The sequence below is a fragment of the Pteropus alecto genome, unplaced genomic scaffold (assembly GCF_000325575.1).
Source record: "Pteropus alecto unplaced genomic scaffold, ASM32557v1 scaffold185, whole genome shotgun sequence".
Classification (NCBI taxonomy): Eukaryota; Metazoa; Chordata; class Mammalia; order Chiroptera; family Pteropodidae; genus Pteropus; species Pteropus alecto.
Genome location: NW_006438088.1, coordinates 9,910,833 through 9,937,305, shown reverse-complemented (window position 1 = coordinate 9,937,305; position 26,473 = coordinate 9,910,833). Strand labels below are relative to the sequence as shown.

The following is a 26,473-nucleotide window of genomic DNA, read 5'->3' as shown; positions in this document are numbered from 1 at the left end:
AGAAATACAAAGTAGAATAAATTACAAGATCAAACTGGTAAATCAAGAACAATGTCCCCTAAGTATCAACAGCCCTGCTGCCAGGGAGATTAAGAGAATTGCGGTTCAATCTAGAAAAAGAGGAATAGGAACCTAGTAATTAAGTTAAATATACTAAAATAAAAAGTAGCAAAAACAAAGGCCATGGATCAGAAACAAAGGATTTCTAAAGTGCATGCATGTTTATGGTTTTAAAAATATCAAATCCCACAGGCACACAAAGAAAAACTTATCTTCTAAACTGATTGTATTGTTAAGGAACTTTACTCTGACCTAGAAGTCCAATACTACCAACACACTGCTGGAAGTGATACAAGGTTCATTTTAACTAACACTTCCCCTAAACAAGTCTAAAAGGCTAATTTTAATTTCTATATATCCAGATAAGAACCAACTGCCAAATCTCTCTTTACTACAAGTCATGATTTTTTGAAGTTCCAAGAAAATAAACACTAGAAATAGCAACGTGAAAGGGACTGTACGCTGTTAAGATTAGTAGATATTCTTGTTCACAATCTATAAATGTATTCAGTATCCATACTAAGAACTCAATGATCATATGTAAAATGACGCACAATATATTTAACATTTGTACATACTTAATATAAAATGTAAGTATTTAACATTTTATAGTAATATCTAATATAGTCAGCACAAAGATTATAATCAACTCAGCTAATATTTTAAATGAAAGTCTACATACAAAGCACTGTGCTAGTTATTATGGAGACATGACTATCTATGTAAGAGATCCCTGCCCTCCATAAACCAACTAGTGAAGAAATAAATCATATCGAACTAAATATCTAAATACCAACCATGTGCCAAGAACTGTGCTATATGACTTTATATAAAATCACCTTATTTAATCCTCATAATTTCACAAGCTACATAAAAATCCCACCTTTCAAATGACAACAAAGCGAAGCTTTCAGAATTCTTTTGAATTTACAAGGTACCTATTACATGCCAGGCACTAATATTCTAGTGCTAGAAATAGAGAATTTTAAGTGAGACATTAAATTCAAGGGAGCTGAAGAGAGAAAACAAAAAAACACAAAAGGATGTGTTAAGATCAGGTAGAAAGTAGGACTACTAAAGTGGGTCCTTTGCCCCTCTTGAGGTAACATTTAAACTAAAGACAAGGAACACTGCAAAGATCCATGGAAAGAATAGCATTCTAGGTAAAGGACACAAATTTTGCAAATTTAAGACAGAAAGACCAATAAGAAAGTTAAGGCACTATGCTCAAGAAGAGGGTATGAGATCAGGTAGAAGACACAGGAATAAACCAGATCAAATAGCACCTATTAAGTAGGCCAGAGTAAGGAGTCTAGATTTTATTCTAACTGTAAAGGGAAGGTACTGGAAGATTTAATGAGGGAGGTCACACCATCTAATCTACATTTCTAAATGGCTGCTGTGTAGAGCACAGACCGTATGGAGAGAACAGAGAGACAAATTAGAAGGCCGAAGTTCAATATAATGGTTTGCCTAGATAAGGTTATGGAAATAAAGATGGGAAATAAAAAAGCAAATCCAGAATCTGGTTTGGAAGTACAGTCAACAGTACTTGCTCATAGGTTTTTGGTGGTATGGTGAAAAAAAAAGAAAAATCAATGATGCCCCTAAATTTTAAGTTTTGGACTCAAGCATCCAGGATAAGTGCAAGTTCAGGGGAGAAAACAAGATATTTGTTTTCCCATTTTAGTCTGCCCTTGGTCAGAGTATAAATGGTTAATCCAGAATTTAATCTTCTCCTGATCCCAACTCTTGTGCTTTCTCCAATACCCTAAGAGGTGCCTAATGTTACCATAACCCACATACAGAATTCAAAATACCAAATCAATCTTCCCTTTATTAGAACCAAGATCACTTACTAAAAGAATAAAAAGAGATGTAAGAGATAAGGAATAAATTGCTTTACCCATCTTTATCCAATTGATTCACCAACCAATGAGGAGCACAGAATAAATCAGCCTTTATTTACTTTTTAAAATAAAGTTCTTATACATCTTTTAAAAAATCTATATTTTATGGACTAATACAGAATGATCATGTAGAACACAAGCAATTGAGAGAGAAGACAACTGGGCTTAAGTAAATTCTAAAGATGAAGGCCCCCAAAATGGATTCTTTAAGGTACCCTATCAAGCATACTTGAGCCAAGTCTTCTCATTTTAGAAGATTCTCATCTAACAGATTCAGATTTTTGCAAACAAATTAATTGCTATTCACACCTTTAAAAATCCTGAAAATAAAATCTCATGACTATTACTCTAATAGATTAGGTTTCAAACCTTGCCTTGACCATTACTAACTAGCTGCCCAACACTGGACAAGTTACCTTAATTTCTTTCGGTTTCAATTTCCACAAGTATAAAATAAGGCTAATAATGGTACTTACTCATAAGGTTAAGTGAACTGAATTAATAATGTAAATAGCTTAATGTTGGCACATGGTTTGTACGCACTCAAACATTTGCCATCATTACTGATAAAGCTGGTTTGTGACAGTCTTTCCTGCAGGTTATTAACTTTGCTTCAAATAACACTTGTTTTAAGGTTACTCGAATACTTTTGATATAGCATTTATCACAATTATCGTCTTTCAAAAAATGCTTAATAACTGGAATTTTGCTTTAAAACTCTTACTTAAAAAAGCAAATAACTAAATAAAATTAGTAAGTGCTGATAATTATTAAATCTAGATAACATGAGAGTTCACTATTCTATCAAACTTAAAATTTTCCATAATTGAAAGCTTTTTAAAAGATAAGTTAGTCACAAATTTTTAGTTCTTCGTCCAGCTTGCTACCCTGCTTAAAAAAAAAAAAAAGGGCACAGAACAGAAAAAGAATACCTGATTCTAGACTAGGCTGTGCCACTCCCTAATTCATGTGGCCGTAAACAAGTGTTTTACCTTTTTGGCCTCCACCCAGTAAATGGAGAAATACTGGATTAAGTATAATTAAAGTGTTTGAAAATTCCAAAATATTACATAAATGTAGGCTAAAATTATCATTACCTTAATGTCTATAGATTGGATTTTATTTTGTTTTGAGTCCGGGTATTGTCAAATAAAATATTAAATGCTTAAGACACTCAGGTAATACTGATGACCATTGTTTTAGAAGCTGGATGTGAAAAATGAACAAATTCATAACCTAAACATTTAACACTACCCAGAGACACATTCAACTTTATTTTATTCCCGTATCTACTTCTTTATTAATAAGTCATTGCAAATTAAACAGCAGAATTCAGAATGTCCAATTAATAATTTTGAATATTTCCGGAAACTCCAATCCGAAGCTCTAGGTAGAAATGAAAAGACTCCATATCTACAAGTCTACTCATCATACAGCTAGCTGCCCACATAAGTCAGTCAATAAATTCAACTAGAATTGAGCGTACTGATAAATTACTATATGTCTGTCTCCAAGTCCTAAAATACTTATTAGTCTTCCAAATCAAGAATCAGCTCTAGCTAAATCTCCTGTGCCACCATTTTAATTATCTGAATTAAGAGGAATTTCAGTTTACCACAACGTAACAGTGAACACATGCTATCCTTAAAACAAGATGCTACAAGCCATCAGTAGACTTTACGTTGTTCACTGTGAGTTATTTTATACACACAATCCTTCCCATCAAATTATTTATCCTGAATTGCCTAGGATCGCATAAAAACGCAAATAAACTTACATCTGTTTTTCCTATGTAATGGTTCTTTATTGTCTAAACAGTAGCCCAACCATTCCAGCTAGAGTTCAATTGGAATGAGAACTCACGAGGAATATGAAATGTTTTGCTTTTTAATTCTAAAAAAATTTAAAAGGCGATACAACAAAAGAATATGTCTGAAGTACTTAATCTCCTTACATCAAATTTGGTCATATTTGCCAACTTTGGTCTTAATTTTTTCAATTCTAAAACGCTTTTTCAAAAGTTTGATGTATAAAAATAGTTGTCAGTACTGCTACTTGATTTTGATTAGATAAATCTTAAAAGTAAATAAAGCCAACTTATGGATTTAAAACGAGGTCAAAGTCCGTAACCTCAACTTACCACTCCCACCCACCAACTACCAATCATGGCTGCAACATTTCAGACACGACATAATGCGCTGGATCACCCGCTGAAAAGGACGTGGATTCGGCTGTACTACTGGAGAACTGCCTTTCGGCCCGGGAGTAGAGGGACCACTATTTGATCTACCAGCTAAGGCCCGCTTCCTATGCTAAGAAACGGTAACTAGGCACCGACTCCTACAGTCAATAGTGCACATTCCTCCAAAATACAGTGGATTGCCAAGGGGACCCGAAAAGATTAACCATGGAGAAAATTTTCCTGCAACACCAAGGGCCCGAGGCGGATGAGGGGTTCAGTTACGAGGGACAACAGAATGGATCCTACCACTGAGAATAACGAACAGGAGGTGTAAACCGACAGGAAGCGTGAATCCGGGGAAAAGGAGTTTAAAGACGACGCGAAAAGGGGTCAACCTACCTTGAGCACTTTGCTACAGGTCATAGTTATATTATCAAAGCCCCAAAGACGGGGAAGAAAGGTGGCGACGCCAGCCAATGAGAGACGAACCCAAGTTGCACCTCTCGCGGCCTCAGGAGCCGTAGGCGGGGAACGGAGAAAGGGAGAAGCGCGCGTGCGCAACTGAGAGCACCCAGTCGGGCGCGCGCAGGGGTCTGGACTGAGAAAATGGGGGAAGGGTTGAAGACGGAGATATGCGCACGCGCACGGAAAGGCCTCGAGGTCTCCGGGTCTCGAGCCAGGTTCGTAGCCGCGCGCGCGCGCGTACCGTTCTCGCTGCTCACCCCACCCCACCCCACCCCCACCTTTTCGGCTCGTAGTGCCTCGAAAATGAGAAGCTGACGGAGAAACAACAAAACAACAGGACTCCTGACCCACCTTTTCGGCTCGTAGTGCCTCGAAAATGAGCTGACGGAGAAACGCATAAATAACACGACTCCTGAGTTCTCCTGTCGCCGACAACCCGCCACCAACCACAAAAGACTCAACAATATTCATTCGTCCTTAATATTCACTATCCTTAAGCGACAGGAATGCAGCGCAAGGCCTACCTGACACGCCGAAGCACGGTTCCCGGGAGTTATGTTCGTTGTAACTACACAGCGGCCATTTCCCGACTCAAGAACGAGAGGAAAACCATAGAGGTATCTTCGACGCGCTAGCTCGTTTCCGTCACTTCCGATTTGGGGCGTGGACTCTGGTGCCGCTAAATGTCTGGGCAAGCCCCGCCCACCCTTCCGCCCTAAACCGGCTCCCTGGCCGCTGTTAAGATGTTGCCTGAGGCTTTCTGGGAAGTCGCGTGGCTGGTCTCGCGCGAAAATCTGGCAGCTCCGCCCTCGGGTCCTTAGCGGCCTTTTCGGCCAGGATGGGGTAAGAGTGGGTGGAGAGTTTTGCTAGACTATGAGGGATTTGCTGGGGGTTCTGCATGGCTTTGAGTTGACCCTATGAACCTATCTGTTGCCTGGAATTTTTACTCATCTGGTCCATTTTTTCTGTGGAGCCGACTCAAACCAAACCAGAAACAAAAAGACAGTCTCACACCGAGGAAAAGACTGGGAGAAAAGAGACGTCTCTTTACGCCAGGAAGCCCCGAGTTTCTTCTTGGACGCGTAACTGGAAACTAGGAAGTGTCGCTTTCGCTTTGGTATAAAATGTGCCAAACGCACTTCGATAGTAGAAAAATGGCCACGATCTAAGCACCTTTTCTGAGTGGCGTTGGACCATTTGTGCTACCCTAACGGAGCTCAGCCGCAGTACTCCCAAGCGACTTAGGCTGTCTTCGCGGTTTCCGTAGGATGCTTCTTTACTCGCGACGTTGTTGAAGCTTTACCGCTTAGGCACCTTGGAACACGCATATGCATAAAAATTTAGCTGAGTACAGTCATTTGTGCAGGCCGAAAAACATACCACCATAGCTTGGTATGCCAAAAATATAAGATAAATGGGCAAGCAACGTTCGAATTGGATGGATTTTCAAATAAGAGCCATTGCACATTTTCTATTACTACTTCTCTGAGCTGCACTTTTTTCCGTACGGCCTATAACTTTGAGGTTTAGGGACGTAAACTACCTGAAGGGATTTCAAAGTTGTAATTAGCAACCAGTCTTCTGTCAGTTAAATTCAGGATCTGGCCCTAGTTGTGAATTTAACACTCTTTAGGGCACTCGCCCTTCACAATTCAACAGCTCACCTGGAAAAATAACCTCATTTTCATAGGATGAATTCTAGGTTTTCTCTTATTTTACAGGCCGCCTCACCCAACCACCACCACCAGAATGTGGAAGCAGTAATCTTTAGCCTTTGTGGTGCGCTAAGTCCCAGACGTTTAGTAGGTGCTCAGTAAATATTTGTTGAACTGATGAGCTATATTAAAAGAAAAAACATCCTTGATGGGTCAATACAACTCTACTATTCTGCATGTATTTGGAGGGCAGGGGTATCCCTTAGGGTTAACAGCCCTTATTCATTTTTTCAAAATACACCAAAATCTGACTGGAGTGTTTTGCAGCCTAGGACAGTATCTTAAGCCTTTCTCTGCAGTTCTGCAAATGAATTGAAAATAAAGTACCCTTTCTGAGGCAGTATAACTGTGTTTTTAAATAACCTGAGGTAGTAACAATGAAGGAGACACATTGGAACAAATCTTTGAATAAATGAAAGAGCCTTCTAGACTTTTCCTGAACTAGGTCCATTCGATATATGCTACTTGATTTAACACAACCTCTGAAATTGGAGTTTCTTGACTAAATCATGTTTTATTCACATTCAATGACCTATAACTTAAAATTAGTTTACTAATTTATTAAATGTAAAATATTTCAGTATTCCATTTGTATGCATTTATCTTAAGGTCATTTGTTTATATTTCTTCTTGGGATAATTTTCGATTTTGTTAACTGAGCTCGTGATTTTTCCTCTATGCTCTTTTCGACATTATTTGTATTTTCAACAGGAAACAAAAGTTCTGTTAAAAAGAATGGAGATGTAATGGTGGAATTTTAGTTGCAAAAGTAAAATAGGACTAGAACAAATATAATGATATCCAAAAAGTGGTGAAATAATACATTCTGGAGAGAAAAGAGGCAATAACCCTTGCTCTCCAGATTTTGGGGGGGTGTTAAAATTTCATTGCTTATTTTGAACTGAAAATTAAGCCTCAGAGAAGGAGTCACCATTGATACTGACATGCCCTAATATTGGTTTTTCTCAAAATGTGATATATCTATCTCACAAGAATAACCTGGGTTGCTTATTTTAAAAGTAAATCAGTACACACACTTACTCTCGCTCGCATTTACTGAAGCAGAATCTGTAAAGGTAGGCATACACATTCAAGTCTGAGAGCCACTGATTTATCGAGTACCTATAGTATTCCATATATTGTGGGACTACAAAGTGGAACATCTTCACTGCTTCTCTCTTGGAACTCAAAATCTAGCAAAGATAAGGTGTAACTCCCATAACAAAGGGAACAAAAAGATAACTTCCTAGGATCGAGTGCCAATGGTGAAAGAGAGAAGGCCTAGCTTTTAAAAAATTAGTGAGATTTCACCACTTCTTCATTCATTCATTCAAAAGATATACATGAAGTATGTGCAGTGTACAGATACTGAGCCAGGTGCTTGGGATGGAGTAGTGCGAAAGGCTAACACTGACAGTGCTTTCAAGGAGGGTGTCACTTAGGGAGACAAAACACATAACTAGACATAATACAAAGTCCGATAGTAATAAAGCGAAAGAACAAAAGAGGGAGGCTAACTCTAGAGAGGGTGCATCATAAGGAAAAGTTCTTGTGAGGGGGACGACCTAAAAGATAAGGAGAAAATAGGACAAATATTCCAGGTGGAAAGATTGACCTGTGCAAAATCCCTGGAGCAGAAAAGATCTTGCGTTTCTCAAACAGAATAGTAGTGAGCGTTGTCAATGAATTTTGACTAAGAACTGTAGGGTAAACAAGAGCTTTATTTGGGGGTCATTTTAGGAATTGCAAGTCCGGGAGACACAGATTTGGGTAGAAATCCCAATGCATTCTGATAGGAAAAGAAAGGGATAGGTTTATAAAGACAGGAAATGTTGGAGGGAGGAGTGGGGGCTTCCAAGAGGATTACATAAATTTTTTTGAAAGCTGTGATTTTTTACTGGCAAGCTGACTTACACTATGCTACACATAATTGCTAGGTGAAAAATTTATTTTTAATAGAGTTCGGTGATGCAGAGCTAGTTCTAAGAACTATAAGAGGATGTAGCCATTCGGTTTAGCCCAATTCAAAAGTTCAGTTTCACATGGAGGGGACTGCATTGGTTGAGCTTCCTGAAAGGCCTCCTGGCTTCATTTTAAATTGCTCTCAATAATACCAATTCCATTTTGCTGATTTTCTTTCACATTTTCCCCTTTGTTCAAGATATTTCCTTAGAAAGCATCGATGATCAACCATTAGGAGGTATCATTGGTCTGTCATGAAAAGCTACATTGATGCCTCATCACCAGGAAGGCTCATTCTGGGTATGTAATGTCCCAAGTAAGGAGGAGCAGTTTCCTGACTATAGAGTAGGTGAGCTTATGGCTATATTTGAGCAACGACGAGCCCTGTCGGAAGCAGAGCTAAGTCACATAGTCCTCAGATCCAAAGTTTTTTGTAGATATGATCTCAATCAGATTTATTCATTGTAACATCACTAGGCATTGGGCTACCATTACTCTAGTAGTGGCTGTTGTTAGTCATTGTTTGATGCACCTGGTAAGACACCTAATTAAGGTAGTATAATTACAAAAACCAATCCCAACTTACAGATTAATGTTCTGCCTATTCAAGGATTTTGATTTTTTGTTTCAGAACTTCAAGCTGTTGTATCACTTTATCTGATTTGTTGACATAGAAACAACATTCCTTTCCCAATAGGGTACAAGTACCATCTTGCTGGATGACTAACACATCTAGAACCCTATGATTTTGTAGTACTACCTCAGACTATCAGTCATTTCTTGTTCTTCAAGAGCAGTTATAGTAGCATTCAATATTTGTACTATAAGACTAGAAAGATTTTTGATAGACTTAAAATTCATCTACTCCACACCAAGGAAAGAAAGCTCTAGTGAAGGCATGCCCAAAGCCTCGTTTATCTATTGTGAGGTTTGGGGTGGAGAGAGGACTAAAAAGATCATGCCCAAAATCCCAATTCAGTTTTGTTTATTTTGGTCAGCATTCATAGACAAAACAGCCTAAAAAGGGAATAACGGCAGAGGAAGGACAGTCTCTGGCGACATTAGGTACTAACATAACAATATCACATCTGCCTTGCCATGGGGTTGACAAGGTGGTATATATTTGGGTCCTATATAAGAAGAATTACCTCGCACCTTCAGGTGAGAGCATATAATTAGGCCCTTCAATCCAGCCTTTGAGGATAATCTTAAGTCCTATTTCTGAGGTAGGGACTTCATGTCCTCCAAATGTTGGATGATCGAAATAGTCATCAACACAGAAGACATTAAAGTCGTCATGTGATTTATCATAAGATTAAAATCTGAGTTTCTGTATACTGGAGTCAAGATTAAAAGATTAGTATGGGTTTAATTGTTACAAGTTTTTGATCTGGAATTCCCTAAGAGATAGATTTTACTGGTTTTCCACCAAATACTTCAGACTTTTTAGTATTGGGGAGCAAAAGGACATCTGATTCCCAGGATTGAGTGGCATTAGTTTCTGAATTTCCCCACAATAGAGAGACATTGTAAGAAGTAACACTGTAGTTGCTTTAAGGTCCCTTGAGGTATGAACTCATAGTCATCTGAATCATACAAAAGTATAGTTACACATTGTTAAAAAGACAAACCCAAGATTCCACTCGAATAGTTTATATGTTCAAAACAGAGTCAAGTTATCAGTAAGATCCTAGATTGTGTATTCCCTCGTGAGATAATGGGACCTTATGAATGGATCTAGCTATAAGAAGGTCATGTGTTTTATCAACAGTTTTTGAGTTTTGAGAATAAAGAAGGATTTTAAATCTAGCATTATGTCTAGGTAGGTTTTGTAAGCTTTCAGTGCTTAGGGGCCAAGTCACTAATTCTGGTTCATCATGGATATGGTTAGCTCAAGTTCGTATCCAGAAGATGCATATGTACAGTTTTGTCTGCAAGAAACACTAAGTAAATGCATTAACTACACCTAGTTATACTGAGCTTGGTAAGAATACTGAAACATACAAACACCTCAGACATCTACCAGCTACTTCAGAACACATCCATCTACTTCTCATGTTACAACTTTCCGTCTCATTTCACATTACCTTTTACCACTGTGCAATAACTCACAAACTCACAACCCTCCTGACACCCACTTCCACAAGTAAATTTCAGGTATTTTTGAGATAAAATACTATATTTATTGTAGCATTTATGTATTTCTTAACCACTTAACAGGTGTAAATTTCTGCTATCATTTTTGTTAGGTTATTTTTTCCCCAGTGGCTAACTAATGAAGTTTTTAAGTATTATATCCCACCCTAATTTTTTCATGAGCTCTGTGGTTTTTATTATGCAGTTTTGCATAGTACAATGATACTTATGAACACATTATAATAGAACTGACAATAACATTCAATATACAGTCCCAATTTTAACAATAAAGAAATCGAAACGTGAAGAGTCAGTATCTTGCCAAAAGTCACGTGGCTGTTACAGAAGGAACTGAGATTTTATCAAAGATCCATCTGGCTCTAAAAATACCACTTTCTTTCCACAGTGGCATGTACCCACATGAACACTTAAAATAGAGGTAATATTAGATCCACCTGAGCTCAAGTGTTGTTCCTGTTATATGCAATTTGGTTAATAGTTCCCATGTGTCATATTCTAGGTATATATTCTAGCATGTGTACATATATTATATATATTTATTTATGTGAATAGGTCTCTATTTCCCACAGACAAAGACACATGTCCAAGTAGTGATTAAATAATCTTGCTAGATGAATTATGCACAATATAATTCTACTTTGCATATTTTAAGTATTAATGTTTTCTTTTATTTCAAATTTCCTTTTTCATTTATGTGATTAAGGCATAAGCAAAATTCTATCCATCTTTGAAAATAGCTTGTCTTTAAAGTATAAGTTATATGATCTTACACAGGGTCATAATAGTTTTACCTTGAATGTTACTTTGGCTGTCCTACAAGCATTAGTAAAGACCCAATAGTTTGACTCTCCGTCCTGTAGCCATTCATAAAGAAAATGGCATTAGAAGTTTTTCTTACAACAAACTAGTGAAAAATTATATAATGAAAATATACATGCTCAATCATTCTGTAACAGATTTCAATGCAGCACAAAATTTTTTCTTTTTCTCATGAAAAGGACAAGGCTTTCTCTTAACTACTATATCTTATTTCTAATGATTTTAAGTCTCATGTTCAGCATATATTTACTTGCCACAGAAACAAAATGTTATACTTCGTTCTATAAAAGAATTGTTTATAACATATTTCACCAAATCTAAAAAGCCAGCTGTAAAATGCTCTATTATTTAGAACCAATAAGGAAAAAAAATCTTGTTTTGTAACTGATGAACTATTATTAGTGTTCATCAATTACTAGATACATCTCAGTTTCAGAATCATTAAAAATGAGCATCTTTTAAAAATAATGAAATATGTATGGTATTTTATTCTATCATAAAGTTAGTTTGATTTTTAGTGTTCATATAACTACAGCAATTGTAGACAGAGCATTCTCATAACAAATTTATCATGAGTTTACTTCAATTTAATATTTATTTGATTTAGAACAAATTTTTCATGTAAGTTACAATATAAAGAACCTTTTAATTAATTTGTAATTCTTTAACAAATGCTACTTAAAGAGGAAAATGAGTGAAAGAAGTGAGCCAAGGAGAAACTTCATGAACTGTAGAAACAAAAGCCCCTCCTAAAACAGAGTAACCAGAAAGTTATCTAACTCATTCTGTAGCTTAGAAATGTTTAAGAAGTAAACAACAATAAATTAAAAAGCTACAAAATTAAGAAAACTGATCTTATTAAAATGTAAAAGAGACTCCTAAGCCAAAGATACAACGGGGGGAATTACTTTAAAATATTTGAATAAATAATGCTAATGGTTAGCTTTCATTTGCTTCTCTCGGAAAGTGAAAAGAGGTCAATTTAAATAGGAAATAGAATTCTTCGCATTAAAATTGGGGGATGGGTGCGTGGAAATGGAGGTAAATGGAAATGATATCTATCAAATATCTACTATGTACCACATATTGTGACTAATTTTATTCAATATTCACCAGTAATCCTCAGTGAAATGTAATTATCATCTTCGTTTTATTGATGAGGAAACATTTTTTCAGGATTAAAAAATTTACCCACAGCTAATAAATCGAAGAGACGGGGTTTTAACTCAAAGTTTAATCAAAACTTATGTTCTTTCTACTACTTTTGGTTGAGAATTTGCAACATTAGAGTGGAAGATTATAAACTTATAAACACTTTTGGGAGGTATTTTGTGAATAATTACAAGCAGTCTAAATGGATATCTTTCAAATTACTAGGCAAGTTTAACCTCTTGAAAACTACAGCCAATTGTACCTATGTTTGAGTAGTTTAAGAGAAAAATGAGTAGAACCCAAAAGGCTTGAATTTTTCCCTTGTTCTGAAGATCACCTGCTCCCTTATTGTTTTGCTTGAAAATTGCCTGCCTCTGAAGGTTAGGTCAGTATTTGTGCATTGTTAGATAGGGGCTTTCATTGTGTTTGTTTTACCCCTAGTTCTCTTCAACATCCAAAACCCGGATGTAAAACACTGGAGCAGTAGTGTGAGCTTGGCTCTTAAAAGGCAAAGGTTTCATGGCTGCTCAGCTACTAGCTTTTCAGGAAAACAATCACGAAACTTCAGAGCAAAAGTGATATATATAGGCTTGGTCCCAGCGAAAATTGCAATGAAATAAAATACAATAATGACAAAGCTTCTTTGAAAACTCTATGAAAACGAGGTTGTCTCTTTTATTTTTTCTGTTAGTTAATCCAAGTAAGGATTGCTTTTTAAAAAATCTTAATAGAAAGTCTCATTTAAAAAATTATATGTATATTTGTATAGAATTAGATAAGAAGAATAAAACTCAAAATGATACTGTATTTTTATTTGGATGGCCACATTATAGTTAATTTTTTAAACATTTTTTCTTTGCTTTTCTGTATTTTCTAAAATTTTTACAATAAGCATGACTTTTATAATTAAAAAAAACCTTTAAAAAATTTAGGCCATTTAATTTTATTTGAATTGTATAAGATGATGAGCAGCAAAGATGTTTGTTGCATATGGTTGTTATAAATCAGGTGTCAAAACTCTAATTTAACGAAGAAGAAAAAAATATCCATTACTAAATCATATTCTTGATAAATCTAATTCCAAAGTACTGTTAGAGGGATATTTGCTCCCAGACAGAACCTTTGAGTTTGTTTTTATTTTTCTTCTTTTTTCCAGGTGTGCCCTCCAGCCCTCTTTGTTTCATGAATCTTCTCTTAAGCAGTGCAGGGGAGTACTGTAATTCAGTGAAGAAACAGTATCTGTTAAAGTATTTGCTTCCATTTAGAAAGAACCTATCTAGTGAATTCCAACCACCCATGATAGATATGCCTAAAAATGGCTTGACCCTTTGTAAAACAATTATTTTCAAAATTCATTTTGTTATTTTGAGATCTGGCTAGTTAGGTTAAAAGTTATCACCACCATTTTTTAAAATTCAGTTTTAGAAAGGATTGTCAAATCATAGACCAAACCGTTTTTCTAGTGTTTGTGCCATTATTTATTTTTATGTCCGTAACAAATAAGAAGAAGAAGAAGAAGAAGCTTACTCTTGTACTGTAACTAGGTTAATATCAGCTAACACAAACCCATTCAGTAGCTTGGCCTAGACATGTTCATTTTCTATCACACATTCCAAGGAGATAGTTCTGGCAATGGCACATGAGATGATCCTTTGCCCTGACCACAGGATGCTCACTGTTTGAAAACAAATTCATTAAAATTCTTAAACATCGTTCAGGAGCAAGAGCCATACAAACGTTTATCATTAATGGTCATTTACAATTTATTCATAGGGATCCAGCTGGCAACCATCTGGTGCATAAAACCAAAAATTAAAGGGAAAAAAAAATAAAAGTTGCTATAAAAATATAATTTAGTCTCCGTATTCTTTGATACATATTAAGTTCAGTTAATTAGCTGTTAGTGGAATAAGATGGATGCTCTACAGTAGCAGGTACATATATATGGAATTTAACATAAAGGTAAGTTGAAATTTTATTCAAAGTGTATGTTGAAGGACAAAATGAAGAAAGTAGTAACTAAACAGTAATTAACTGGCAAATATACCAAGTAGTATAGGCTAGGCTGCAATAACAAATTAGACTCTAAACTGTATAATGGCTCAGAAGCTTTTCTCTGTTAACAATTTAAGGTAACTGTATTATTAGGTTGGTAAACATGTCCTCAAGCAGTGATTCGGGGCCTTGTGCTATCTCGTGGATACCCTATCTCATAGGACCCAAGGATAGGATTCCACCAACCCCCAGAAAACCCATGGATAGAATTCAGGGCTGTCACTATATTTGTATAGAAAAAATTACATCACTGTTAACTTTGAACGAAATTGTATCATTTAATGTTAATTATGAATATAGGCGGAAATCATAAAAGTATTAACAGTAACTGGTGACTTTGTAGCAAATAGAAATCACAGATTTTTATCATAGCTATAGTTGCAGATCTTTCCAAAAATCATTTATTCTCGGCACTCTTTTAAATTACAGTAGTTATTAGGCCTGCCTATTGATCTTATATTTTAATACTAAAAATCAAAACAAAACAAGAAAAGCACAATATGGTAGGCAGCCTTTAGGATGGCCCCCAGTGATCTGAGCTTCCTGGTGTGCATACCTTTGAGGAATCCTCTTCCAATGAATAGAATATGGCAGAAGTGATTTTATGTCATTTGTGAGATGAGGTTATAAAGGTTTGGTAGATTTGTGCACTCTCTTGGAGCACTTGCTCTGGAGGAAGTAATGCTGCCAAGACATTAGGCAACTCTATGGAAAGGTCAATGTGATAAAGAACTAAAAAACCTGCCAACAGCCATCTGAACTTGGAAGTGGATCTTTCTCCAATTAAGGTTTCAGATGATTGTATCCCAAGATGTCACCTCTATTTTAGCCTTGTGAAAGGCTCTGAGCCAGAACCACCCAGCTAAGCTGCTCCTGAACCACAGAAACCATGTGATAATGTTTTAAGCTAAGTTTGGGGGTAATTTGTTATATAGCAATAGATAATTAATGTACACACATATTGTCATATCAATAATTTTCTAAATACTTTAATAATTATATTCAATATAATCAGCTTCCTTTATAATTTTAGCATTTTATTGTATACATTTAAAAACATTCTGAGAGAAGATCCAAAGATTTCTTCAGTGTGCCGAAAGCAGCCATGGTACATTAAAGATTAACCCATTACTCAGCCATAAGAAGAAATGAAATACTGCCATTTGTGATAACATGCATGGACCTTGAGATAATCATGCTAAGCGAAATAAGCCAGACAGAAAAAGTTGAAAATCACATGGTATCACTTATATGTGGGATATAAACCTAAAAGCAACAAATAAGCAGGACAAACAGAGACTCATGGACTTGGAATATAGACCAGTGGTTACTAGTGGGCTGGGGGTGGAGGGTGGAGGTAGATGGGGTAAAGGGAGTCAAATATAGGGGGAGCAGGGGGAGAGTGAAGTGGGTAAAGGGAATCAAATACATGGTAGCTGAAGGAAATTGGACTTTGAGTGGTAAACACACAATAGAATATACAGATGTCAAATGATAATGTACACCTGAAAATTATATAATTGTATTAACCAATGTTACCCCAATAAACTTAATTAAAAATTTAAAATAAAAAATAAAAACAGTCTAAAAAAAAAAAAATTAACCCTATGTATGGCCTCATTATTGCCTACTGCTGGCTGGCAAAAGGAGAAAAAAACATGGAGGAGGCATGCCTTTCTTTTATACCCTTTGCCTGGAAAAAGCAGACATTATTTATGATCACATTTTATTGGTACGAACTGGTTACATGGCCACAATTCGATGCAATGGCGGCTGGAAATAGTCATTTGCTAACAGTTGCTCCATATAAGGGGAGGATATATTTTAATGGCTAGTGCTAGAACGAATGCCCAAAATATTAAGAAAAACAATGAAAATAATATCTGCTAGAATAGAATCTTAAAATTCATTTGGAAAATAAACACAAAGAGTCAAATGAGAGAAGCAGATGGTGATGACATACAACATTTCCTGTGAAGTGATTTTTATTCCAAGTAATAAGACATCTGCAGCTCTGAAGATGTGCAAAACTAATTTGAGTTCAGCATCAAGATGAGAAAATCAGAAATCAAATTCTTCTTTAATCTTCCTTAAGAATGAATTTTGTGAAGTTACGAACACAGAATATTAATTTTTCTGAAGTAACTGAACATAAAATGGGATAGGATCATTGGTGTTTATTTATTCACTTATTCAATAAACATTTGCTGAGGGCCTACTATGTAACAGAGACTATATTAAGTACTGAGGAAAATGAGATTGCTAAAAATAAGACAAGATCGCTGTCTTCAGAGAGCTCATGATAGGGGAAACAGCTCAGCCAAGTAAATCTATACAGTGTTCTCTGCTATGTGGCATAACCACGGGGTGCTAAAAGCAACATTCGAACGGCAAAACAAGTCACAATTAGTTTTTTATTTCAACATGCCTTGAGCTAAAAAGATGAAATTAAGTTGGAATGTCATGCCCCAGTCATTAAATAGGCTAAGATTCCTATGGGGATCATTTATCAGACCTCAGGATCCTTTAATCCACAAAGTGAAGCTGCCTCTCAATGTTTCAAAAAAAGATTCCAGTCCTCCTGGAAGTCTACTATGTGGTCCCATACCTGTAGAGTCATGTGAAAAAATTAGTTACCCTATGTTCCCTACAATGTTTACAAGACGATTGATGACTGATGACTCCTGGAGAAAAATCGGGACACAGGAAAGCTGGGCTGCCAATAGCTCATCAAATGTCTTTGAGGAGATTAGGCAAATCTACTCATTCTTTGGACTGGGGCAGACCCATGTCCAGGTACATGGCTTGATGGTAAACGAAGTGCAGGCTGTATCTTAGTCCCATTTGACCTCTACGCTGCACATTTAGTCCTAAGCAGAGGCCCTGCTGGAAGTCCCCCAGCAAAGCATTGACAAGATTACGCAAGAATTAAATTCAGTTTCACAATGTTGAACATTCATTCTTCATTCAAATATTATTAAATTTAAATTTTTCCTTGGCTGAAGAAATAAAGTTTTCTACATGTATGACAAATAAGTGTTAGGAAATGAATTGTCTCATTGAACACAACTTCACATCAAGTAACTTCTAAAATCTTTATTTCATGGAAACATCGCTCTTTGTCATTGCATATCAGAAAAAAATAAGAGAATGAACAAGTAATTAACTGAATTCTATTTAAAGAAACATTTAATTTTCAAGTGTTCTTTTTAAAAAGGACTTGACTCTTAGAAAGACACTAAGCCCGACATCCTGCCCAGTTGACAGTGTTTTGCCCCTGTAATAGGTAATCCACAGCCCTCAATCAATGGTTTAAAGCCTGTTTCTCAAGCCTGGTGTCAACGCACTGGTGAATTGCATTCGGTTATGCAGTATTTTGAATGGAACTTATTACTGATGTAGTGACATGAACTAAGATACTCCTTCCTCCTCTTTCTATCAGAAGATAAAAGGGTACCACCATTCATCCCAGGTGATTCTAATAGAGCAAATGGTCCTGGGACCAGCAGCTGCAGCCTCACCTGAGGAATTATTGAAATGCAAATTCTCAGGCTCCATCACAGAACTACTGAATCAAAAACTCTAGAAGGAGGCCCAGCAAGACATGGTTTAACAAACCCAGGTGATCGTAATGTATACTCAAGTTTAAGAAACACTGTAATGGAACCATTCCCAGTTGATAAGCTCAGGAAAGAATCAAATGCTCTTTAACACGATAGGGTAGAGCTATTATTTTACAGATAGATTAAAAGTCATGTTAATAGGAGAAATATGATGAATTTGGACACTGAAAAAGAAAAATACTTGCAGAGATAGTTATATGTGCCCCTAGGTAACTCGAGAAGAGTAGGGAAGATTGTTTGCACCCCACGGGATGGGAAGATTGTTTACACCCCTCATGAGTGGATAGACTGAACCGAAGTCTGAGTACTTGTCATTCCCCGCCTCCCAACATCCGCATGAGACCATAGCTCTCCCCTCTTCCCTTTTGAGCCAGTGAAGTATAGAAAAAGGGAAGCCCCTCTCAGCATCCATTGAGGTTTAGAGTTAATAGCATAAGAAGAGATCTATTCTAGAACATTCTCCAGTCAGAATAGGCAGAAGGAAGGTGTGGAGACAGCAGATAGCAGAGAGCTTGAGATGGATTATAAGGAAGGGGTGAGAGGTATGAGGTGGGGGCCAGCATTTAAGAACAAAGAGAGACTTCCGAAACCCTCAAAGCACTGAGGGATTTTGCCTACCCATGTAAAGTCACAAATCCTAGTTCATTCTAATTACACGGCTTTAAGAATGATTTACAATAATAACAAACTGCTTCAAATGCCATTACGGTTCATTCTGGGAGGACAGTGAAGTGGTACCCCATCTGGGAAGCAGCTCCACTTTCTGATCACGGGCAGGGCTTTCTCATTCATTTTTACACTCCAAGCTAAAAATTCATCAAAGGACCAGAAGACAGTTGCCCCTGAATGGCCACTGTCACCAGTAATGTTTCTTTGTTCTCTGTGAAGGAAATGGAATAAATGGAGCACTCTCCCAGTGCTGCCCTGGCCCAGCTGACTGCTCACTAGTCCTGCTGTCTCAGGGCTCAGTCTCTCCCACTCTACAGAGAGCAGTGTGCTCTAGAAGCAGGTGGCAGCCCAACGTCAGACTGGGTGCTCTGGAAAGGGGGCAGGCTTGGTCTTTGTAATTCTTGTCAGATCAGGCTTTCTTAGAACTAGAACTAAGTGAAGGATATTAGAAACTCCAAAACAGATAATATTCACACATAAAGGTAATTTTAGGCTAGATGCTGCCTTAAACCAGAGGTGGGTAAATTGTGGCCCACAGGCCAAATCTAGTCTACAGCCTGTTTTTGTAAAGTTTTATTTATTGCAACACAGCCAAGCTCATTTATGTATTATCCTTAAATACTTGCATCCTACAATAGCAAGTTGAGTAATTGCGGTAAAAAATGCATGGTCCATAAAAGCCTAAAATATTTACAAGCTGACCCTGCCTGAGACTCAACTCTGATTCTTAGGTCTTGGAAGTCACCACAGGCCCTCCAATCCCAGGGCCGCCATGTCAATGAAAGCATGTATACTTATGTATATTGCTGTTGCCCACCAGCAGATCCCTACATTTTTACCCAATAAGCTACTTGTCCTTGCCTATTTTGCTCTTTCTTTGCTTCTCTTCAAAACTACATTTGATGTTCGCACTCTCAAACAATGCTGTTTTTTACTGTTCTATCTTTTTCTAACAATGGCTCTGCCTTCTGTTTTGCACCTCTTTTTCCTTCAATTGATGGTTTCTTGCTGCTCACAGTAAATGCTCATCTTGGTGTCCATCTCCAGGTGGCGCACCCATTTTCCTCACCCTCAGCCACTGACAATCACAATTTTAAAGAGCTGTGACCTGATGCACCAACTAACCGCAGTATAGACCTATAAGTCTCCTCATCTCTACCTTTGAAATCAAGTCTTGTGGACCAGCCTACTTCACATACCAATACGCCTCACTTCATATACGTGCGCCCATACAAACACATATTTACACATAGTCTGCTTTCTTTTTACTTCGAGGCCAACCTTTTTCAGTCAGTATGAAGTCTGTTTCATCACTCCACATTTGTAGGACTTAAATTCTTCCTAGCTAGAAAATGCTAGAGGCTCTAAAAAGTTGGTATGTTCTGAAAATACTGTATTGTAGTCATTTGTTTCCTTTATTATGGCCATGTGAGCTGGCAGGGTAGGTTAAGTAGGCCTCATGCTTACTATGTGTTTTTCACATACCTTTTCAAGTTCAAACTATGTATTAAATAGTCAACATATTTGATAAATAATTTTTAAGAATGCCTTCCTTTTACAACAACCATTTTTATAGGCAACACGAAAAGATGTTGATGTGGAAAATTCCAGATCATTGTCTTTCTAGAGGATTTCAGATCCAGGAGAATTATTTCTACACTCTGTTTTTGCAATAAGCCTACGGCTCTCCACTGAATCTGCGAAAATACTTTACATGTTGCTAAAATTTAGTATAATAGAGATTCTGCAGAGGCCATTTTTGCCTCTAGTCAAATTCTGGCTGAAAGTCATTATGAAATGGCAGATTCATTCATCTTTTCTACATCAAGATCTATAGTGCAAAAAGAAAACCCATCTCATATTGGTTATGTAAGATAATGTCCTTTTGCTTAGAAATGCACACTAAAAAGATTTAAGAATAAAAGACTAGGATATCTGTAGCTCACTCTCAAATGGACAGAACAGCATTGTCCAATAGAAATACAATGCAAGGCAAACATGTAATTTTAAATACACGGGTAAAAACAAACAGGTAAAATTCATTTAAATAATATTTTTAGTCAGCCCAATGTATTCAAAATATTTTAATTTCAGCATATAGACAATATTTTAAAATTAGCATTAAAATATTTTATATTCTTTTTTATACACTAAGTTTTTGAAGTCCAGTGTATATTTTACACTTATAGCACATTTCTATTTGGAGGCTAAATTTTTACCAGAAATACTCGGTCTGTATTTAGAGATGTCATAAAATTACATCCTAAAAAAGTAGACCATATATAATTAAGCTGTTCCAGGAATACTTAATTTCCCCCCCAATAATTGAATCAATTATTACTTTTAAAATTTATATTTAAATTAAATTAAAAATTCAGTTCTTCAGTCACACTGGTCACATTTTAAGTGCCTAATAGCCTTAAGTGGTGAGCACAAGGGTAGGGAGAAAGAAAATGATAACTAAATACAACAAGAATTGTTGAATCTGTGAGATGGACATATAAAAGTCCTTTGTACAACTCTTTCAACTTTATTGTAACTAAGAACTTATATCAAAAGTTAGAAAAAACAACTATATTTACTATACAAATGATTGATTCTCCCAAAAAACAAAACAAATACTTTCTATCAAGATTTTTCAAGCTAAAGTATAAGGGCTATTTTACAAATGAAATTTTATAAGCAGTCCTATTCTTTCTAATCTAAATTATAATGTAATTCTTAAGAATGTAAAGTCCTAGGCACCATACAAAGGTTGTATGTAGACTATTTATCAGGACACCTTTTATTGAATATAACAGAAAACATTTTAAAACAGCTTAAATAGAAGGATAATTTGTTAGCTCACATATCTGAGAACACTCGATTATTTCACAGGACTGAAAGGGAATTTCCAGGGTTTTTTTTTTTTTTTTTTCCTCTCTCTATGCCCTCTTGTTATTATTGCAGCCCAAACTAACTAGGACAGTATGAAGCAATACATTTACATCTGTTCACTCATTACTGGGTGTGAGTGCAGTCATTTCAATTGAATCCAACTATTATTAGTCCAAAGGTAAAGAGCCCTTCCAGGTATTTTTATATTTACATGTATTGAGTGCACCCTGAGTATTATAGCCCAAATCAGAACAGTAGCACACCTTACATAATGCTGCTTTAGTGAGGATTACTTCTGCCTGGGAGTGCTACAAGTTAAACAAAAGAATGAGTATAAAATAGGTAGGCCAACTTCTCTGCACAATTCAAATTGGTAATAGGCATTGGAAAGCTGGAAGCCGGTTAGGTTGAAATCTTAGTGGCTCGCTGCCTCCACCTTCTGGAAATTTGGAGACATAACAGGGCTGTTAGGTATTTTTTTGCTTCGTAGTAATGCTTTTTATCACTAGTCTTATTATTAAAAATTAATATTGGGATAAAAACAACCCAAATCCTACTATTTCTAAATCTTATAACTTTAAGACTTAAAAAATCCCACATTTATTTTAGTGTCTTGATATATATATATATAGAAAAATAGATAACTTGCTACTTAGAGTCTCTTCCTGCTCATAGTGCTTGTCTCATTTGGAACAAGGAATTTGTGATCAAAAGTCCATTCCATTTTTAACCAAGGATTAAGTCAAAAGGCACATTCTTTCTCATATTAATAATGTTGTGAGAAACACATATCTGTTGTTTAAGCCACCCTGTGTAGGTGTTTGTTATGGCAGCCTGAGCTAAGACAAAGACCTATTTGAAGAAAATTAAACAATAAAGATCTTTAAAGACTATATAAGTTATCTCCATGACCTCAGGATTGGAAATGTTTTTAAAATAGGAAGCACAAAGGAATAACATAAAGGAATAGGTTGATAATGAACTATATTAAAGTTAAGAACTTTTGTTCATGAATAAACATCATTAAGAGGGTGAAAATATAAGCCTAAAAATGGGAGAGGACATTTTCAATACCCATAAACAATAACAAAAAATGGCATGCAGACTATGTTAAGAACCCCTATCAATCAATAAGAAAAAGACAAAAGACAAAAGAAAAATGGGCAAGAGACTTGAATATCCAAATGGCCAATAAAAATTTAAAAGGTGCTCAACATCACTAGTAATTCAGGAAAGGCAATGAGACATCACTCTTTACCCTCTGGAATGGCTAAAACTAAAAAGTTCAACAAAACCAATTAGGAGTGGGAATATGGAGCAACAGGAGCCCTCATCATTTTCACACATTTATCTTAGAAAACTCATTGGCATTGTCAACAAAATTTGAACATTTGCATTCCTATCATCAAGCAATTCTGCTCCGGGTATATAAAATGTGTGTGAGTATATTTTAAGACATGTATTCAAGGGAGTGTATAGCAGCAATACTTATACTAGTCCTAACTGGAAATACCACAAATGATCATCAAGAACAAACAATATATACTTTGTGGCATATTCATACAGTGGAATACAAAAAATGTGGAATCTTAAAATTTTAATGTTGAACCAAAGAAACCAGACACAAAAGAATACACATTGTACAATTCTATTTATATTTGCTTTAAAAAGATAGCAAACCAACAGCAAAGTGTTTAGATACGCTTAGGTTAAAAACATAAGGAAAGCAAAAAAGTGACTATATTCAAGTGAGAACAGTGATTACTTTTGAGGAAGGAGTATTTGTGTTTTGGAAAGGGCTTGCAGAGGCATTCTGGATTTCTGGTGATGTTCTCTCTGACCTGAGAGATATTTACATGGGTGTTAAATTTAAAATAATTCCTTAAACTCTAATTTATTTTACCTATGTTTCTGCATGCATGTCACAGGACAAAAGGTTAATCTATATATTATTTTAAAATTCTAGGCAAGACAGTCAGGTAAGTGTACTATGTCCAAGCTAATGATCTCTGCAAAATACTCCTACAAATTCAGACACTTTATTTCCAGTTCAGTCTTCTTTCTATTGTCAAAATAATAGTAATAGTAGTAGCAATAATAATAATAGCTAATATTTATGTCAAACATGATTGTACATGCTTTCTGCATCTTATTTCATTTAATCATTATTTGCCCTAGGAGGTAGGTATTATTATTATATCCGTTTTACAAATGGGAATACAGGAACAGAGAAGTTAGCTGACAGCTTATAAATGGCACAGTCAGAATTCAAACAAGTGTCAGAATTCCAGATCGAGTACTCTTTTATTTTTTATTATTTTATTTTATTTTTATCAGTTTCAGCTACATAGTACATTGGTTAGACATTTATATAGTTTATGAAACGATCCCCCTGATTACTCTATCACCCATCTGGCTCTACACACAGCCATTACAATGCTGTTCACTACATTCTCTATGCTGTACTCATCATCCCTGTGACTATTTTTTAAGTACTAATTTGTACTTCTTCGATCCTTCACCACTTAAATGCCCATCAACAGATGCTTAGATAAAGAAGTTATGGTTCATATACACAAAGGACTATTAGAGATAAAAAATGAAATCCTGACATTTGCACCTACATAGATAGACATAGAGGTTATTATGTTGAGTGAAATAAGTCAGACAGAGAAAGATAAATACCACATGATTTCACTAATATGTGGAATCCGAATAACCAAAGTAACAAACTAAATGAAAACAGACTCACGATACAGAGGACAATCTGGTGACTGCCAGATGAGAGGGGTAGAGGGCTGGGAGAATAAGGTCCTGCACTCTTAACCACAACAGGGTGGCCTCAGCCCTATTGTCCCAACATCCTACAGTATGCTCATGCTGACCAGTTTGCTTCTAGGTTTGGCAATCCTTTAGATTCATAGCACGAAGGATAGAGAGGGCTCTGAGGTCATACTGCTCAGCAGCTTTGGTCCCGTTTGGATCTGAGAGACTGGTCCTAGGTGGAGTGATGTCTGCTAGTGGGAATTAAAAACAAGAGGCTTTTCAGGTCCTAATAAAATCATTCCCTGAACAGCATAGAAGAAACCATTTAAAATTGGTAAGCCTTAGGTTTAAATCTTCTGTGAGCAATACATTTTGAGGTGAAATGTATTGTATACTAATCACTCTGTAATGAGGCTCACTTTCTTTGTGGATTTTTAAAAATCTCCCTTGCAGTGAATTATGAAAATTTTTCGAGTTGTGCTAAATGTCATGAAGCAGGACTTTTTCTCTTTGAAACGGGATTTAACATTTACCTTAATTAAAGATATTGTTTTTGGTTAGCCTACGGAAAGTCTTAACAAGATACTCATTTGTGAGAAGGTATAAAAGTGGAGGGATAAACAGTAGGTATATGGTACAATGGCACTAATTACAATCAATAAATATTAACTACTATGTGGCATAAAGGAGTTAATTAAATTTCAGATAGAAGAGGAAAAAGGAGAAAGACAAGGAAGAGAAGGAGGAGGAGAGAAAAGAGAAGAAAAGATGATGATTATACAGATGTAAGAATAAAAGAAGGACCCAGATTCTTCACTTGAAATAACCTTCAGAAAGCAACACGTATTTCAAGTGACAATCTACCTCACAGAACTGCTGAGAAATATGAAAGGCCATATTGGACTGGCTTTGGGGACTCTGGGGTCCTATTAATGACTAGAACAAAATTGTGTTTATTTAAAAGTCTTATGGGTCCCCTGAATAGTACAGAGTTGGTCTTTGAAAAATACACACATTTACATAGCACGTGATTTGAAACGGCCAGTATTACCTGATGTAATTGTGGAGGCTTGGTTGTTTTTCATTTGGCTGAAAGCTTGAATAACACATTTAGCCCATTTATATTCTTTCTTTCTCATTCTGCCTTTTGTTATACACTTCCTGAGAGGATAAATCTCAATGTAGAAGGAGCCATGACAAGGGCATACAGTACTTAATAACAACTATATGCTGTGTTCAGAAAAGGCCCAGTGTTAAAATGAAGGTTAGAAAGGATTTCTTTGCTGGCTGTGTTTCTTTTAATCCCATCTTCTGTGGCTTTGAATAGGATTAGGGGTTGGAGGGAGGGACAGAAAGAGAGGTATCTGATAGAGGGGGAAAGCAGAGCAGTGAACAGTGTGTGCCAATATTTTCCAGAATTGCTCTGTCAGCCTTTAGTGAGGAGACTTTCAAGCCTATGAGCTGCAGTGTTAAAATATCATTATGTCGGTGGACCTTGCTAGTACAAGTTATTATTCCTGATGGAAGAGGAGCTAAATTTTGCTTCACTCCTATTTTATGCCAGGCACTTTTTTTATATTAGAAGAAAATCTTCTACATCTATTCTCCTTAAACATACCTGGTTTTAGTGTCTAGAAGAAACATTTTTACTTGTTAATCATGTTTCTTATACTTTCAATGCCTAAGTAGGACAGTTGAGTGACACTATTTGGGATAATAGAAAAAAAATAAGGTTTAGAATGAGACATACCTAGGTTTCAATCATGTCTGGCTTTTACCAAATGTGAGCCTTAATAGGTTTCTTAATTTTCTTCTGAGCCTGTTTATTCATCTGCAGAATGGTAAATGACTCTACAATTGCCTATCTTGCAAGAATATTGTGAGAATTCAATGAGAAATGCAAACAAACAGCTCAACACACAGCATTCATCATAGAGAGGCTATGATTATTTTTATATTCCTATTGAATGAGATCTTTATATATGAGGTGAGGACAGAGCTTTGATTTCCACTCTCTTTCTGATTTTAAAGTAATTTATCCTATTGGCAAGGCAAAGAAGG

The 26,473-nt window shown here is 36.1% G+C and overlaps 1 protein-coding gene and 1 long non-coding RNA gene across 9 annotated transcripts in view; one reads left to right on the top strand and one right to left on the bottom strand.

Moving 5' to 3' along the window:
* The window catches only part of BCLAF1 (BCL2 associated transcription factor 1), a 29,087-nt gene extending 23,799 nt beyond the window's left edge, over positions 1–5,288 (bottom strand). For 4 of the 8 annotated variants that reach the window (XR_439237.3, XM_006915392.3, XM_015592103.2 and 1 more), the window contains exon 1: positions 5,142–5,288. The gene's annotated coding sequence lies outside the window, so the exon portion shown is untranslated. Of the gene's footprint in view, positions 1–4,551; positions 4,679–5,141 lie in introns of those variants that run through there. The other 4 variants (XM_025049234.1, XM_025049235.1, XM_006915391.3 and 1 more) reach the window with 3 other exon arrangements.
* Positions 5,289–5,439: 151 nt separating this feature from the next.
* LOC112482562 lies at positions 5,440–14,274 on the top strand. The gene is made up of 2 exons (XR_003047346.1): positions 5,440–8,594; positions 13,579–14,274. It is a non-coding gene; the product is annotated as an uncharacterized LOC112482562 (long non-coding RNA).
* The last annotated feature ends 12,199 nt before the right edge of the window (positions 14,275–26,473 follow it).